Source organism: Anser brachyrhynchus, assembly GCF_964034855.1.
Source record: "Anser brachyrhynchus genome assembly, chromosome: 7".
NCBI lineage: Eukaryota > Metazoa > Chordata > Aves > Anseriformes > Anatidae > Anser > Anser brachyrhynchus.
This window is the reverse complement of record NC_137701.1, coordinates 1,376,110-1,394,972: the sequence shown is the minus strand read 5'-3', so window position 1 is coordinate 1,394,972 and position 18,863 is coordinate 1,376,110. Positions and strand designations below refer to the sequence as shown.

General features: G+C 53.6%; 1 long non-coding RNA gene and 1 other non-coding gene across 3 annotated transcripts in view; both read left to right on the top strand.

Annotated features, from left to right (window-relative positions):
• LOC308198093 overlaps positions 1–258 on the top strand; it is a 28,635-nt gene extending 28,377 nt beyond the window's left edge. Inside the window, exon 18 of one of the 2 annotated variants that reach the window (XR_013953577.1) lies at positions 5–258. This is a non-coding gene — a transcript (uncharacterized protein). The remainder of the gene's footprint in view (positions 1–4) is intronic. The other variant, XR_013953578.1, reaches the window with a different exon arrangement.
• A 157-nt stretch (positions 259–415) lies between these two features.
• LOC308198104 lies at positions 416–4,951 on the top strand. Its single transcript, XR_013953637.1, has 2 exons — positions 416–3,056; positions 3,691–4,951. It is a non-coding gene; the product is annotated as an uncharacterized lncRNA (long non-coding RNA).
• The last annotated feature ends 13,912 nt before the right edge of the window (positions 4,952–18,863 follow it).

The following is an 18,863-nucleotide window of genomic DNA, read 5'->3' as shown; positions in this document are numbered from 1 at the left end:
TCAGGTGCCACAGGCAAGGTGGACTGTGATAGTCTTCAGAATAGGAGCAAAGCAGGTCACTTGAATGCTGCCTGGTTCCCGAGAAAGGGGTTGTAGAGGAGAGAAGCTTTCAACATGCAAAGCTGAAGCAAAAGCATGGGCATTGCTGCTTCTAGAGACACCCCAGTTCTCTTGTCTGCACTGTGTATGGTGTTTAGCTGAAAATGATATTAAAAACAAACAAAAAAAACAACCACAGCTGCTGCTTGTCCTGCTCTGTGTACTTTGTTTTTTTTGCCCCTCCTCTTTCCCAGGTGCTTGGGTTTGGGTGTTGGGCGGGGCCAAATGGTATATGAGCCCCAGGCAAGGCATGAGGGAGCTCCTTCTGCCTGGGCTGCTCTTAGGGGTAAGTGCTTTGTTTTTCCTTCTGTCAGTTGCAGGGTTCTTTGGGTGGGTTGGAGTCTATGGACTGATGCGCACCGGTCTCTACTTGGACATGCACATCTCTTTGAATCACAGAATCGTCTAGGTTGGAAGAGACCTCCAAGATCATCTAGTCCAACCTCTGTCCTAACACTAACAAGACCTCCACTAAACCATATCACTAAGGGCTACATCTAAATGTCTTTTAAAGATCTCCAGGGATGGCGACTCAACCACTTCCCTGGGCAGCCCATTCCAATGCCTAACAACCCTTTCAGTAAAGAAGTTCTTCATAACATCCAACCTAAACCTCCCCTGGCACAACTTTAGCCCATTCCCCCTTGTCCTGTCACCAGGCATGTGGGAGAATAGACCAACCCCCACCTCTCTACAGCCTCCTTTAAGGTACCTATAGAGAACAATGAGGTCACCCCTGTGCCTCCTCTTCTCCAGGCTAAACAACCCCAGCTCCCTCAGCTGCTCCTCGTAAGACTTGTTCTCCAGACCCCTCACCAGCTTCGTTGCCCTTCTCTGGACACTCTCGAGCATCTCCATGTCCTTCTTGTGGCGAGGGGCCCAAAACTGAACACAGTACTTGAGGTGCGGCCTCACCAGAGCCGAGTACAGGGGGACAATCACCTCCCTCGACCTGCTGGCCGCACTGCTTCTTATACAGGCCAGGATGCTGTTGGCCTTCTTGGCCACCTGAGCACACTGCTGGCTCATATTCAGCTGCCTATCAACCAGTACTCCCAGGTCCTTCTCTGCCAGGCAGCTTTCCAGCCACTCATCTCCCAGCCTGTAGCGCTGCTTGGGGTTGTTGTGCCCCAGATGCAGGACCCGGCACTTGGCCTTGTTGAACTTCATACAGTTGACCTCAGCCCATTGGTCCAGCCTATCCAGATCCTCCTGCAGAGCCTTCCTTCCCTCGAGCAGATCAACACATGCACCTAACTTGGTGTCATCTACAAACTTACTGAGGGTGCACTCGATCCCCTCATCCAGGTCATCGATGAAGACATTAAAGAGGACTGGCCCCAGCACTGAGCCCTGGGGGACTCCACTAGTAACCGGCCTCCAACTGGATTTGGCTCCGTTCACCACTACTCTTTGGGCCCGGCCATCCAGCCACTTTTTAACCCAACAAAGCGTACGCCAGTCCAAGCCACGAGCAGCCAGTTTCTTGAGGAGGATGCTGTGGGAAACGGTGTCAAAAGCCTTACTGAAGTCAAGGTAGATCACATCCACAGCCTTCCCCTCATCCACCAAGCGCGTCACTTGGTCACAGAAGGAGATCAGGTTCAGATTTTTCTTCCTATGCCAAAAGAAAGGTTTAAGCCAATGCCAGCTGAAAAAGATCAGTTGTTTGCTTGGTCATATTGTCCTCTAAATATTCAAAGCTGAAGCAAAAGCCTGGGGATTGTTGCTTCTAGAAACACCCCAGTTCTCTTGTCTGCACTCTGCATGGTGTTGAGCTAAAATGCAGATGAAAAAAAAAACCACAGCTGCTGCTTTGTCCTGCTCTGTCTACTTTGTTGTTTCTTGCCCCTCCCCTTTCCCAGGTGATTGGGTTTGGGTGCTGGGCGGGGCCAAATGGTATATGAGCCCCAGGCAAGGCATGAGGGAGCTCATTCTGCCTGGGCTGCTCTTAGGGGTAAGTGCTTTGTTTTTCCTTCTGTCAGTTGCAGGGTTCTTTGGGTGGGTTGGAGTCTATGGACTGATGCGTACCGGTCTCTACTTGGAAATGCACATCTCTTTGAGATAAGGGCTAGAAGGATCTGTCAGAGGAAAGCAATCTATCTATATAGTAGGAGCAGGTGCCTTTATTGCATGCAGCTCTTCTTCAGGTGAGTAATTGTTAGAGCGTGTTTACAGATAGGGTGGTAATGTTAGCTTGTGTGTTCTAGGTCCCTTAGGATTTTGACAGCTTGATTGGGGCTTCCTGTGAGTCTTGGCCTGTATGTCAAATATTATGCAAGTTCCAGCTGTGGTGGTAAAGTGATGGAGCAGGGTTTAGGAGAACTGGATCATGGAAGCTCTCTGTGCAAGCATGTATCTGAAAAGAGCAGCAGGAGGCAGGTAAGGTGTAGTCTTTTCCAGGGTTGGGGGCAGTTTGTTATATTTCTGGAGCTTTTGCCTGTGGTTTGGCTGGCTGTGGAGTCTTTAGACCTTGCAGCCTTCTAGATGTTAAGTGCTTGGAATTGACGTACTAGAGGTATGTTTGGGAGGGGTTGCTGGCTAACTTGTGTTTGGGAAATGGTGGGGTACGGTTCCTTATTTGGGGGTTCTATTTTAATCTCTAGATATATCAAGGCATTTGCGTAGCTGTCCAGAGGATTCCCAAAGAGCCTCAGTATGCATGGCAAGGGCCTTGACTGCATAAGGGCAGTATGAGGAAGAGGCTGAGCAGGGTCACCTTTTTCATCTGTAGAGGATAAGTCTGTGATTGCCCCTGCTGGGGCTGCTGTGCATTCATGGCCTTTTGGCCTTTGTGGACCTGAGGGTGTTTCTTTTCTGGCTCTAGTCTCTGTGCTTGAGACCTCTGCAAGGAGCTGTACTGTTTGCGTGTCCATCACGGGCCTGCCCTTCTTTCTCTTTCTTGTAGGCCTTGTCATGGGCATGGACTAAGCTGGAAACTTGAAAGAGGCACGAGGGTGAGTGGATGGCAGTGTGGGCCCTGAGTTGGTGGGTGGATTGTTAGTCTGTTTGGCCTGTCCAGCAGGCTTTGCAAGCACTTGTGACAGCATTGTGCATCTCCTGCCATGTTCCTGAGGGGCGTCAGTGGGTCCAGTTCCTGAAATGCTGACCCATCAGCATAGCCTTTTGGTTTTCAGATAGCCTGCTCAAGTGTGTGATTTTTCCTGTGAGTGATGTTATTTCATGGAATTGGTTTTTCTTTTTTGGCGTGTAATCTGTGGTGCTCCTAGATTTTCCTTCCTATGTAAAGGAAAGGTTTAATGCCAGCAGAAGATGATCAGTTACTTGCTTGGTCATATTGTCCTCTCAATATTCAAAGCTGAAGCAGAAGCCTGGGGATTGTTGCTTCTAGAAACACCCCAGTTCTCTTGTCTGCACTCTGCATGGTGTTGAGGTGAAAACGAGATAAAAGAACCACAGCTGCTGCTTGTCCTGCTCTCTACTTTGTTGTTTCTTGCCCCTCCCCTTCCCCAGTGTCCTGGTTCCAGTTAGGACAGAGTTAATTTTCCCTCATAGTAGCTGGTAGGGTGCTATGTTTTGGATTAGGATGAGAAGAGCGCTGATAACATGCTGATGTTTTAATTGTTGCAGAGAAGTGTTTACACCAGGCCAAGGACTTTTCGGCTTCTCGCTCTGTCCTGCCAGCGAGCAGGCTAGGGGTGCAGCAGGAGCTGGGAGGGGACAGACCCAGGACAGCTGACCCAAACTGGCCAAAGGGGTATTCCATACCATCTGACGTCATGCTAAACAATATATAGGGGTGGCTGGCCGGGGTGGGGGGCCGGCTGCTCGGGGATAGGCTGGGCATCGGTCAGCGGGTGGTGAGCAATTGCATTGTGCATCACTTGTTTTCTTACACATTATTATTATTAATACTATTATCATTATCACTATTATTATTGTTATTATTATATTCCTGTCTTAATAAACTGTCTTTATCTCAACTCACCGGCTTCACTTTCCCGTTTCTCTCCCCCATCCCAGAGAGGGAGGGGGGAGGGTGAGCGAACGGCTGTGTGGTGTTTAGCTGCCAGCCGGGTTAAACCACAACAGCCCTTTTGGCGCCCAACGTGGGGCACGAAGGGTTGAGATATCGACAAATCTGACCAGAGTGTGTTAAACTAAAATTGGTATAAGTATTGGACCTGCTTAATAGTTGCTAGTCACGATGTTGATTGCCTTAATCTCCAGTCTGCTGTACCTGTATTCCAAATTGAGTTTTATGGTGCGTTACTTTCTGTATGTGCTCCCTGTTGCACTGTTTATCCTTTCCGGGCCCTGGTTTAAGATTGTTATGGTACTGTGCGGTGTAACAATGGCTTATGAAATGATGAAATATCTGGTCATGACTTTAACCTGGTATTTGTACTCAGCACTGACGTCAACTCTGTACTTTGGAACCCATATCTCGGAAACTATTAGCAATTACACCTATTGCCTGTTTTCGTTAGGGAGCCAATCTGTGAAGGGGACAGGGGAAGACATGTTTCCCTACCTGTTCACTCTCCCTTTCTCCTTCACCACCACCCTCTTATCCCCCGAGCTAGTTACGGTGGTTCTCCGAGATGTTGAATATCCTTGGGATACTCAGACCAGCCTGCTCTTGTTGTTATGTCTCCTGAATGCGCTTCAGGTTTTGTTGAGGGTTAAACAACTACTTAGGAATCTCATCCGGAGATCTGTCTTGAGGCGGGATAGTTGCGAGTGGCAGGGAGTGTGGGAGGATATGGGCAGGTTTCTAGAGCAGTGGTCACCTCCAGTGTTTTGGACATTCACCCCTGAACAACTGCAAAATCCTAAAAAGCTGGCAGAATGCTTGAAAAAAAGGTGTCATGACTCTGGCAGTTCCAAAGTGACACAAATCACTGTAGCGTGCTGGGGTCTGGCTTGTGCCTATCGAGCTGCAATTGATGCTACTAGCAACCTAGCTGCAGCTCCTGCAGCCGCTCCTGCTCCGGCAGCCATTCCAGTTCCCGCTCCGGCAGCCGCTCCAGCTCCGGCAGCCGCTCCCGCTCCAGCTCCGGCAGCCGCTCCAGCTCCTGTGTCTGGGTCAGAGAAACGAGCTGTAGCAGTGCACGTTGACCCCGCAGAGGGCATTCCAACCCCTGTGGCAGACCCTGCGTCTGGGTCAGAGAAACGAGCTGTAGCAGTGCACGTTGACCCCGCAGAGGGCATTCCAACCCCTGTGGCAGACCCTGCGTCTGGGTCAGAGAAACGAGCTGTAGCAGTGCAAGTTGACCCCGCAGAGGGCATTCCAACCCCTGTGGCAGACCCTGCGTCTGGGTCAGAGAAATGAGCTGTAGCAGTGCAAGTTGACCCTGTAGACAAGGTGAAGAAATGGTATAGAGGCTCAGGTCGTTTAGAACGCAAACAGTCTTCTGCTAAGTCTGGGCATAGTGAAGATGAGGCTGGGCCATCAAAGGTGCAGGAGACTGAAGATGAGGATGGGGATATCAAAAAATCAACAGTAACTACCCGGACTCTATACCAGCGTGAGCTACGAGATGTGCAAAAAGATTTTGGTTGCTGTATAGGTGAGCAGCTTGTCACCTGGCTGCTCCGGTGCTGGGACACTGGAGCCGATTATGTGGAATTAGAGGGCAAGGAAGCCAGGCGGCTGGGATCCCTTGCTAGGAACGCATGCATTGACAAAGCAATTGGAGATGGAGCACGATCTCGCAGTCTCTGGAGGCGTCTCCTGTCAGCTGTGCAGGAAAGGTATCCCTTCAAGGAAGAACTTGTATGTCTACCAGGCAAATGGACCACCATGGAGAAGGGAATTCAGTACCTGAGGGAATTGGCCGTACGGGAAGTAATTTATAAGGCCCTAGACGACGCACAAACAGCCGCAGATCCAGATGCAGTCCAGTGTACACCACCTATGTGGCGGAAGTTTGTACGGAGTGCACCATCATCATATGCCAGCTCATTGGCAATAATAGCCTGGAAAGCGGAGGAGAATCCCCCAGTGAATGAAGTGGCTAAATTACTCCGGCAGTACGAAGGAAATCTCTCCTCTTCCCTACAGGCCTGTGTCTCGGCTGTGGAGAAACTCTCTGAAGAGGTCCACCAACTTAAAGAGAATTTATCTTCCCTTCCACCTGAACGAACCAGTGTCCACCAGCTAAAAGAGAATGCTTTGGAGAAACTTTCTGAAAAGATCCACCAACTTGAAGAAAGATTATCTTCCCCTCCACCTGAACGAAACAGTGTCCACCAGCTAAAAGAGAATACTTTGGAGAAACTTTCTGAAAAGATCCACCAACTTGAAGAGAGATTATTTTCCTCCCCACCTGTACAAACCAGTGTCTCAGCTATTAGGGGTAAACGTTCATCTATGCAAGGAAGACAATATGGTGGGCACACACACCGCGCCACCCTGTGGTTTTACCTACGTGACCATGGAGAGGACATGAGAAAATGGGATGGAAAATCTACTGCGACCCTAGAGGCACGGGTACGTGAATTGCAAAGGAAAACAATTGGGAAAAAGGAATTCTCTGAAAAGTTTGCTGCTCCAACTTCCAGCAGGCAGTCCTTTAGACACAGAAACGAAGATTCTGACCAGGACTAGAGGGGCCCTGCCTCCAGCCAGGGGGAGGAAAGGGACAATCGAGTTTATTGGACTGTGTGGATTCGATGGCCTGGCACGTCAGACACACAGAAGTATAAGGCTTTGGTAGACACCGGTGCACAATGTACTCTAATGCCATCAAGCTATACAGGGCCAGAGCCCATCTGTATTTATGGTGTGACGGGGGGATCCCAGCAGTTAACTGTATTGGAGGCTGAAGTGAGTCTAACCGGCAATGAGTGGCAAAAGCACCGTATTGTGACTGGCCCGGATGCTCCGTGCATCCTTGGCATAGACTATCTTAGAAGAGGATATTTCAAGGACCCAAAAGGGTTCCGCTGGGCTTTTGGCATAGCTGCCTTGGAGACAGAGGACATTAAACAGTTGTCTACCTTGCCTGGTCTCTCAGAGGACCCTTCTGTTGTGGGGTTGCTGAGGGTTGAAGAACAGCAAGTGCCGATCGCTACCACAACTGTGCACCGGCGGCAATATCGCACCAACCGAGACTCCCTGCGTCCCATCCATAAGCTAATTCGTCAACTGGAGAGCCAAGGAGTGATCAGCAAGACTCATTCACCTTTTAATAGTCCCATATGGCCAGTGCGAAAGTCTAATGGTGAGTGGAGACTAACAGTGGGCTACCGTGGCCTGAACGAAGTCACGCCACCACTGAGTGCTGCAGTGCCAGACATGCTAGAACTCCAGTATGAACTGGAATCAAAGGCAGCCAAGTGGTATGCCACAATTGATATCGCTAATGCATTTTTCTAATGCATTTTTCTCCATCCCTCTAGCAGCACAGTGCAGGCCACAGTTTGCTTTCACTTGGAGGGGAGTCCAATATACTTGGAATCGGCTGCCCCAGGGGTGGAAACACAGCCCTACCATTTGCCATGGACTGATCCAGTCTGCGCTGGAGCAGGGGGAAGCTCCTGAACACGTGCAGTACATCGATGACATCATTGTGTGGGGTGACACTGCAGAAGAAGTTTTCGAGAAAGGGAAGAAAATAGTCCAAATCCTTCTGAAGGCCGGTTTTGCCATAAAACAGAATAAAGTTAAAGGACCTGCACGAGAGATCCAGTTTTTAGGAATAAAATGGCAAGATGGACGTCGTCAAATCCCAATGGATGTGATCAACAAGATAACAGCTATGTCTCCACCAACTAGCAAAAAAGAAACACAAACTTTCCTAGGTGTCGTGGGGTTTTGGAGAATGCATATTCCAAATTACAGTCTGATTGTAAACCCGCTCTACCAAGTAACCCGTAAGAAGAATGCTTTTGAATGGGGCCCTGAGCAACGACAAGCCTTTGAACAAATTAAGCAGGAAATAGTTCATGCAGTAGCCCTCGGGCCAGTCCGAACAGGACCAGATGTAAAGAATGTGCTCTACACCGCAGCCGGGGAGAATGGTCCTACCTGGAGCCTCTGGCAGAAAGAACCTGGGGAAACTCGAGGTCGACCCCTGGGGTTTTGGAGTCAGGGATACAGAGGATCTGAAGCCCGCTATACTCCAACTGAAAAGGAGATATTGGCAGCATATGAAGGAGAGTTCGATCTGCTTCGGAAGTGGTCGGTACTGAAGCGCAGCTCCTCCTGGCACCCCGACTGCCGGTACTAGGCTGGATGTTCAAAGGAAGGGTCCCCTCTACACATCATGCAACTGATGCTACAGGGAGCAAGTGGGTTGCACTGATTACTCAGCGGGCTCGAATAGGAAACCCCAGTCGCCCAGGAATCTTGGAGGTGATTATGGACTGGCCAGAAGGCAAATACTTTGGGATATCATCAGAGGAGGAGGTGGTTCGTGCTGAAGAAGCCCCACTGTACAACAAGCTACCGGAAAATGAGAAGAAATATGCCTTGTTCACCGACGGGTCCTGTCGTATTGTGGGAAAGCATCGGAGATGGAAAGCTGCTGTATGGAGTCCTACACGACGAGTTGCAGAAGCTGCTGAGGGAGAAGGTGAATCGAGTCAGTTTGCAGAAGTGAAAGCCATTCAGCTGGCTTTAGATATTGCTGAACGAGAAAAGTGGCCAGTTCTCTATCTCTATACTGATTCATGGATGGTAGCAAATGCCCTGTGGGGGTGGTTACAGCAATGGAAGCAGAACAACTGGCAGCGCAGGGGCAAGCCCATCTGGGCTGCGGCATTGTGGCAAGATATTGCTGCCCGGGTAGAGAACCTGGTTGTAAAGGTACACCATGTAGATGCTCATGTGCCCAAGAATCAGGCTACTGAAGAACATCAAAACAACCAGCAGGTGGATCAGGCTGCTAAGACTGAAGTGGCTCAGGTGGACCTGGACTGGCAACATAAAGGTGAATTATTTATAGCCCGATGGGCCCATGACACCTCAGGCCATCAAGGTAGAGATGCAACCTACAGATGGGCTCGTGATCGAGGGGTGGACCTGACCATGGACACTATAGCACAGGTTATTCATGACTGTGAAACATGTGCTGCAATCAAGCAAGCCAAACGGTCAAAACCTCTTTGGTATGGAGGACGATGGCTGAAATATAAATATGGAGAGGCCTGGCAGATTGATTACATCACACTCCCTCAAACCCGCAACGGCAAGCGCCACGTACTTACAATGGTGGAAGCAACCACCGGATGGCTGGAAACATATCCGGTGCCCCATGCCACCGCCCGGAACACTATCCTGGGCCTTGAAAAGCAAGTCCTATGGCGACATGGCACCCCAGAGAGAATTGAGTCAGACAACGGGACTCATTTCCGAAATAACCTTATAGACACTTGGGCCAAAGAACATGGTATTGAGTGGGTGTATCACATCCCCTATCATGCACCAGCCTCTGGAAAAGTTGAACGATACAATGGACTGTTGAAGACTACACTGAAAGCAATGGGTGCTGGGACATTCAAAAACTGGGATACACATTTGGCAAAGGCCACCTGGTTAGTCAATACCAGGGGATCTGCCAACCGAGCTGGACCTGCCCAATCAAACCTGTTACGCACTGTAGAAGGGGATAAAGTTCCTGTAGTGCACGTAAGAAACATGCTGGGTAAAACAGTCTGGGCTACTCCTGCCTCAGGAAAAGGCAAACCCATTCGTGGAATTGCTTTTGCTCAGGGACCTGGATGCACTTGGTGGGTAATGCAAAAGAATGGGGAGGTCCGGTGTGTACCTCAAGGGGATTTGATACTGGGTGAGAATAGCCTATGAGTTGAATTGTAGTATGTTAATTATTATATAATACTGTATGTCATCACTACCATGATTGCTATATATCATAGATGAAAATGGTGATTAATCAGAATGTATTGGAAAGAGTGTAACCTGAGCATGACATAAATGGTATGGAATAAGGGGTGGATATCTGTCCTGGTTCCAGTTAGGACAGAGTTAATTTTCCCTCATAGTAGCTGATAGGGTGCTATGTTTTGGATTAGGGTGAGAAGAGCGCTGATAACATGCTGATGTTTTAATTGTTGCAGAGCAGTGTAGACACCAGGCCAAGGACTTTTCGGCTTCTCGCTCTGTCCTGCCAGCGAGCAGGCTGAGGGTGCAGCAGGAGCTGGGAGGGGACAGACCCAGGACAGCTGACCCAAATTGGCCAAAGTGGTATTCCATACCATCTGACGTCATGCTAAACAATATATAGGGGTGGCTGGCCGGGGTGGGGGGCCGGCTGCTCGGGGATAGGCTGGGCATCGGTCAGCGGGTGGTGAGCAATTGCATTGTGCATCACTTGTTTTCTTACACATTATTATTATTAATACTATTATCATTATCACTATTATTATTGTTATTATTATATTCCTGTCTTAATAAACTGTCTTTATCTCAACTCACCGGCTTCACTTTCCCGTTTCTCTCCCCCATCCCAGAGAGGAAGGGGGGAGGGTGAGCGAACGGCTGTGTGGTGTTTAGCTGCCAGCCGGGTTAAACCACAACAGGACTCACTGCAGTGCATCCCCAGTGGTGCCAGTGCACTCTCTGGACTCACTGCACTGCATCCCCAGTGGTGCCAGTGCACTCTCTGGACTCACTGCACTGCATCCCCAGTGGTGCCAGTGCACTCTCTGGAGCCACTGCACTGCATCCCCAGTGGTGCCAGTGCACTCTCTGGACTCACTGCACTGCATCCCCAGTGGTGCCAGTGCACTCTCTGGACTCACTGCACTGCATCCCCAGTGGTGCCAGTGCACTCTCTGGACTCACTGCACTGCATCCCCAGTGGTGCCAGTGCACTCTCTGGACTCACTGCACTGCATCCCCAGTGGTGCCAGTACACTCTCTGGACTCACTGCACTGCATCCCCAGTGGTGCCAGTGCACTCTCTGGACTCACCGGGGTGCATCCCCAGTGGTGCCAGTGCACTCCCTGGACTCACTGCACTGCATCCCCAGTGGTGACAATGCACTCTCTGGACTCACTGCAGTGAATCCCCACTGGTGCCAGTGCACTCTCTGTACTCACTGCAGTGCATCCCCAGTGGTGCCAGTGCACTCTCTGGACTCACTGCACTGCATCCTCAGTGGTACCAGTGCACTCTCTGGACTCACTGCACTGCATCCCCAGTGGTGCCAGTGCACTCTCTGGACTCACTGCACTGCATCCCCAGTGGTACAAGTGCACTCTCTGGACTCACTATACTGCATTCCCAACGGTGCCAGTGCACTCTGTGGACTCACTGCACTGCATCCCAAGTGGTGCCAGTGCACTCTCTGGGCTCACTGCAGTGCATCCCCAGTGATGACAGTGCACTCTCTGGACTCACTGCAGTGCATCCCCAGTGGAGCCAGTGAAGTCTCTGGAAACAATGCAGTGAATCCCCAGTGGTGCCAGTGCACTCTCTGGAGCCACTGCAGTGCATCCCCAGTGGTGCCAGTGCACTCTTTGGACTCACTGCACTGCATTCCCAGTGGTGCCAGTGCACTCTCTGGACTCACTGCACTGCATCCCCAGTGGTGCCACTACACTCTCTGGACTCACTGCATTGCATCCCCAGTGGTGCCAGTGCACTCTCTGGGCTCACTGCAGTGCATCCCCAGTGGTGCCAGTGCACTCTATGGACTACCCGGGGTGCATCCCAAGTGGTGCCAGTGCACTCTCTGGAATCACTGCACTGCATCCTCAGTGGTGCCAGTGCACTCTCTGGAGTCACTGCATTGCATCCCCAGTGGTGCCAGTGCACTCTCTGGACTCACTGCACTGCACCCCCAGTGGTGCCAGTGCACTGTCTGGACTCACTGCACTGCATCCCCAGTGGTGCCAGTGCACTCTCTGGAGTCACAGGGGTGCACCCCCAATGGTGCCAGTGCACTCTCTGGACTCACTGCAGTGCATCCCCATTGGTGCCACTGCACCCTCTGGACTCACTGCACTGCATCCCCAGTGGTGCCAGTGCACTCTCTGGACTCACTGCAGTGCATCCCCAGTGGTGCCAGTGAACTCTCTGGACTCACTGCACTGCATCCCCAGTGGTGCCAGTGCACTCTCTAGATTCACGGCACTGCATCCCCAGTGGTGCCAGTGCACTCTCTGGAGTCACTGCACTGCATCCCCAGTGGTGCCAGTGCACTCTCTGGACTCACTGCACTGCATCCCCAGTGGTGCCAGTGCACTCTCTGGACTCACTGCACTGCATCCCCAGTCGTGCCAGTGCACTCTCTGGACTACCCGTGGTGCATCCCCAGTGGTGCCAGTACACTCTCTGGAGTCACTGCACTGCATCCCCAGTGGTGCCAGTGCACTCTCTGGACTCACTGCACTGCATCCCCAGTGGTGCCACTGCACTCTCTGGACTCACTGCACTGCATCCCCAGTGGTGCCAGTGCACTCTCTGGACTCACTGCACTGCATCCCCAGTGGTGCCAGTGCACTCTGTGGACTCACTGCACTGCATCCCCAGTGGTGCCAGTGCACTCTCTGGACTCACTGTTCTGCATCCCCAGTGGTTCTAGTGCACTCTCTGGACTCACTGCACTGCATCCCAAGTGGTACCAGTGCACTCTCTGGATTCACTGCACTGCATCCCCAGTGGTGCCAGTGTACTCTCTGAACTCACTGCAGTGCATCCCCAGTGGTGCCAGTGCACTCTCTGGACTCACTGCACTGCATCCTCAGTGGTGCCAGTGCACTCTCTGGACTCACAGCACTGCATCCCCAGTGGTGCCAGTGCACTCTCTGGACTCCCTGCACTGCATCCCCAGTGGTGCCAGTGCACTCTCTGGACTCACTGCACTGCATCCCCAGTGATGCCAGTGCACTCTCTGGACACACTGCACTGCATTTCCTGTGGTGCCAGTGCACTCTCTGGACTCACTGCACTGCATCCCCATTGGTGCCAGTGCACTCTCTGGACTCACTGCAGTGCATCCCCAGTGGTGCCAGTGCACCCTCTGGACTCACTGCACTGCATCCTCAGTGGTGCCAGTGCACTCTCTGGACTCACTGCACTGCATCCCCAGTGGTGCCAGTGCACTCTCAGGACTCACTGCACTGCATCCCCAGTGGTGCTAGTGCACTCTCTGGACTCACTGCACTGCATCCCCAGTGGTGCCAGTGCACTCTCTGGACTCACTGCACTGCATCCCCAGTCGTGCCAGTGCACTCTCTGGACTACCCGGGGTGCATCCCAAGTGGTGCCAGTGCAGTCTCTGGACTCACTGCACTGCATCCCCAGTGGTGCCAGTGCACTCTCTGGACTCACTGCACTGCATCCCCAGTGGTGCCAGTGCACTCTGTGGACTCACTGCACTGCATCTCCAGTGGTGCCAGTGCACTCTCAGGACTCACTGCACTGCATCCCCAGTGGTGCCAGTGCACTCTCTGGACTCACTGCAGTGCATCCCCAGTGGTGCCAGTGCACTCTCTGGACTTACTGTTCTGCATCCCCAGTGGTTCTAGTGCACTCTCTGGACTCACTGCACTGCATCCCCAGTGGTGCCAGTGCACTCTGTGGACTCACTGCACTGCATCCCCAGTGGTGCCAGTGCACTCTCAGGACTCACTGCACTGCATCCCCTGTGGTGCCAGTGCACTCTCTGGACTTACTGTTCTGCATCCCCAGTGGTTCTAGTGCACTCTCTGGACTCACTGCACTGCATCCCAAGTGGTACCAGTGCACTCTCTGGAGTAACTGCACTGCATCCTCAGTGGTGCCAGTGCACTCACTAGACTCACTGCACTGCATCCCCAGTGGTGCCAGTGCACTATCTGGAGTCACTGCACTGCATCCCCAGTGGTGCCAGTGCACTCTCTGGACTCACCGGGGTGCATCCCCAGTGGTGCCAGTGCACTCTCTGGAGCCACTGCAGTGCATCCCCAGTGGTGCCAGTACACTCTCTGGACTCACTGCACTGCATCCCCAGTGGTGCCAGTGCTCTCTCTGGACTCACTGCAGTGCACCCCAGTGGTGCCAGTACACTCTCTGGACTCCCTGTACTGCATCCCCAGTGGTGCCAGTGCACTCTCTGGACTACCCGGGGTGCATCAATAGTGGTGCCAGTGCACTCTCTGGACTCACTGCAGTGCATCACCAGTGGTGCCAGTGCACTCTCTGGACTCACTGCACTGCATCACCAGTGGTGCCAGTGCAGTCTCTGGTCTCACTGCACTGCATCCCCAGTGGTGCCAGTGCACTCTCTGGACTCACTGCAGTGCATTCCCTGTGGTGCCAGTGCACTCTGTGGACTCACTGCACTGCATCCCCAGTGGTGCCAGTGCATTCTCTGGACTCACTGCACTGCATCCCCAGTGGTGCCAGTGCACTCTCTGGACTCACTGCAGTACATTCCCTGTGGTGCCAGTGCACTCTGTGGACTCACTGCACTGCATCCCCAGTGGTGCCAGTGCACTCTCTGGACTCACTGCAGTGCATCCCCAGTGGTGCCAGTGCAGTCTCTGGACTCACTGCGCTGCATCCCCAGTGGTGCCAGTGCACTCTCTGGACTCACTGCACTGCATCCCCAGTGGTGTCAGTGTACTCTCTGAACTCACTGCAGTGCATCCCCAGTGGTGCCAGTGCACTCTGTGGACTCACTGCACTGCATCCCCAGTGGTGCCAGTGCACTCTCTGGACTCACTGCACTGCATCCCCAGTGGTGCCAGTGCACTCTCTGGACTCACTGTAGTGCATCACCAGTGGTGGCAGTGCACTCTCTGGACTCACTGCAGTGCATCCCCAGTGGTGCCAGTGCACTCTCTGGACTCACTGCACTGCATCCCCAGTGGTGCCAGTGCACTCTCTGGACTCACTGCACAGCATCCCCAGTGGTGCCAGTGCACTCTCTGGACTCACTGCACTGCATCCCCAGTGGTGCCAGTACACTCTCTGGACTCACTGCACTGCATCCCCAGTGGTGCCAGTGCACTCTCTGGACTCACCGGGGTGCATCCCCAGTGGTGCCAGTGCACTCCCTGGACTCACTGCACTGCATCCCCAGTGGTGACAATGCACTCTCTGGACTCACTGCAGTGAATCCCCAGTGGTGCCAGTGCACTCTCTGTACTCACTGCACTGCATCCCCAGTGGTGCCAGTGCACTCTCTGGACTCACTGCACTGCATCCTCAGTGGTACCAGTGCACTCTCTGGACTCACTGCACTGCATCCCCAGTGGTGCCAGTGCACTCTCTGGACTCACTGCACTGCATCCCCAGTGGTACAAGTGCACTCTCTGGACTCACTATACTGCATTCCCAATGGTGCCAGTGCACTCTCTGGACTCACTGCACTGCATCCCCAGTGGTGCCAGTGCACTCTCTGGACTCACTGCAGTGCACCCCTGTGGTGCCAGTGCACTCTCTGGAGTCACTGCACTGCATCCCCAGTAGTGCCAGTGCACTCTCTGGGCTCACTGCAGTGCATCCCCAGTGATGACAGTGCACTCTCTGGACTCACTGCAGTGCATCCCCAGTGGAGCCAGTGAAGTCTCTGGAAACAATGCAGTGCATCCCCAGTGGTGCCAGTGCACTCTCTGGAGCCACTGCAGTGCATCCCCAGTGGTGCCAGTGCACTCTCTGGACTCACTGCACTGCATTCCCAGTGCTGCCAGTGCACTCTCTGGACTCACTGCACTGCATCCCCAGTGGTGCCACTGCACTCTCTGGACTCACTGCAGTGCATCCCCATTGGTGCCAGTGCACTCTCTGGGCTCACTGCAGTGCATCCCCAGTGGTGCCAGTGAACTCTCTGGAAACACTGCAGTGCATCCCCACTGGTGCCAGTGCACTCGCTGGACTCACTGCACTGCATCACAAGCGGTGCCAGTGCACTCTCTGGACTCACTGCACTGCATCCCCAGTGGTGCCAGTGCACTCTCTGGACTCACTGCACTGCATCCCCAGTGGTGCCAGTGCACTCTCTGGACTCACTGCAGTGCATCCCCAGTGGTGCCAGTGCACTCTCTGGGCTCACTGCAGTGCATCCCCAGTGATGACAGTGCACTCTCTGGACTCACTGCAGTGCATCCCCAGTGGTGCCAGTGAACTCTCTGAAAGCACAGCAGTGCATCCTCAGTGGTGCCAGTGCACTCTGTGGACTCACTGCACTGCATCCCCAGTGGTGCCAGTGCACTCTCAGGACTCACTGCACTGCATCCCCTGTGGTGCCAGTGCACTCTCTGGACTTACTGTTCTGCATCCCCAGTGGTTCTAGTGCACTCTCTGGACTCACTGCACTGCATCCCAAGTGGTACCAGTGCACTCTCTGGAGTAACTGCACTGCATCCTCAGTGGTGCCAGTGCACTCACTAGACTCACTGCACTGCATCCCCAGTGGTGCCAGTGCACTATCTGGAGTCACTGCACTGCATCCCCAGTGGTGCCAGTGCACTCTCTGGACTCACCGGGGTGCATCCCCAGTGGTGCCAGTGCACTCTCTGGAGCCACTGCAGTGCATCCCCAGTGGTGCCAGTACACTCTCTGGACTCACTGCACTGCATCCCCAGTGGTGCCAGTGCTCTCTCTGGACTCACTGCAGTGCACCCCAGTGGTGCCAGTACACTCTCTGGACTCCCTGTACTGCATCCCCAGTGGTGCCAGTGCACTCTCTGGACTACCCGGGGTGCATCAATAGTGGTGCCAGTGCACTCTCTGGACTCACTGCAGTGCATCACCAGTGGTGCCAGTGCACTCTCTGGACTCACTGCACTGCATCACCAGTGGTGCCAGTGCAGTCTCTGGTCTCACTGCACTGCATCCCCAGTGGTGCCAGTGCACTCTCTGGACTCACTGCAGTGCATTCCCTGTGGTGCCAGTGCACTCTGTGGACTCACTGCACTGCATCCCCAGTGGTGCCAGTGCATTCTCTGGACTCACTGCACTGCATCCCCAGTGGTGCCAGTGCACTCTCTGGACTCACTGCAGTACATTCCCTGTGGTGCCAGTGCACTCTGTGGACTCACTGCACTGCATCCCCAGTGGTGCCAGTGCACTCTCTGGACTCACTGCAGTGCATCCCCAGTGGTGCCAGTGCAGTCTCTGGACTCACTGCGCTGCATCCCCAGTGGTGCCAGTGCACTCTCTGGACTCACTGCACTGCATCCCCAGTGGTGTCAGTGTACTCTCTGAACTCACTGCAGTGCATCCCCAGTGGTGCCAGTGCACTCTGTGGACTCACTGCACTGCATCCCCAGTGGTGCCAGTGCACTCTCTGGACTCACTGCACTGCATCCCCAGTGGTGCCAGTGCACTCTCTGGACTCACTGTAGTGCATCACCAGTGGTGGCAGTGCACTCTCTGGACTCACTGCAGTGCATCCCCAGTGGTGCCAGTGCACTCTCTGGACTCACTGCACTGCATCCCCAGTGGTGCCAGTGCACTCTCTGGACTCACTGCACAGCATCCCCAGTGGTGCCAGTGCACTCTCTGGACTCACTGCACTGCATCCCCAGTGGTGCCAGTACACTCTCTGGACTCACTGCACTGCATCCCCAGTGGTGCCAGTGCACTCTCTGGACTCACCGGGGTGCATCCCCAGTGGTGCCAGTGCACTCCCTGGACTCACTGCACTGCATCCCCAGTGGTGACAATGCACTCTCTGGACTCACTGCAGTGAATCCCCAGTGGTGCCAGTGCACTCTCTGTACTCACTGCACTGCATCCCCAGTGGTGCCAGCGCACTCTCTGGACTCACTGCACTGCATCCTCAGTGGTACCAGTGCACTCTCTGGACTCACTGCACTGCATCCCCAGTGGTGCCAGTGCACTCTCTGGACTCACTGCACTGCATCCCCAGTGGTACAAGTGCACTCTCTGGACTCACTGCACTGCATCCCCAGTGGTGCCAGTGCACTCTCTGGACTCACTGCAGTGCACCCCTGTGGTGCCAGTGCACTCTCTGGAGTCACTGCACTGCATCCCCAGTAGTGCCAGTGCACTCTCTGGGCTCACTGCAGTGCATCCCCAGTGATGACAGTGCACTCTCTGGACTCACTGCAGTGCATCCCCAGTGGAGCCAGTGAAGTCTCTGGAAACAATGCAGTGCATCCCCAGTGGTGCCAGTGCACTCTCTGGAGCCACTGCAGTGCATCCCCAGTGGTGCCAGTGCACTCTCTGGACTCACTGCACTGCATTCCCAGTGCTGCCAGTGCACTCTCTGGACTCACTGCACTGCATCCCCAGTGGTGCCACTGCACTCTCTGGACTCACTGCAGTGCATCCCCATTGGTGCCAGTGCACTCTCTGGGCTCACTGCAGTGCATCCCCAGTGGTGCCAGTGAACTCTCTGGAAACACTGCAGTGCATCCCCACTGGTGCCAGTGCACTCGCTGGACTCACTGCACTGCATCACAAGCGGTGCCAGTGCACTCTCTGGACTCACTGCACTGCATCCCCAGTGGTGCCAGTGCACTCTCTGGACTCACTGCACTGCATCCCCAGTGGTGCCAGTGCACTCTCTGGACTCACTGCAGTGCATCCCCAGTGGTGCCAGTGCACTCTCTGGGCTCACTGCAGTGCATCCCCAGTGATGACAGTGCACTCTCTGGACTCACTGCAGTGCATCCCCAGTGGTGCCAGTGAACTCTCTGAAAGCACAGCAGTGCATCCTCAGTGGTGCCAGTGCACTCTCTGGACTCACTGCACTGCATCCCCAGTAGTGCCAGTGCACTCTCTGGACTCACTATACTGCATTCCCAATGGTGCCAGTGCACTCTCTGGACTCACTGCAGTGAATCCCCAGTGGAGCCAGTGAAGTCTCTGGAA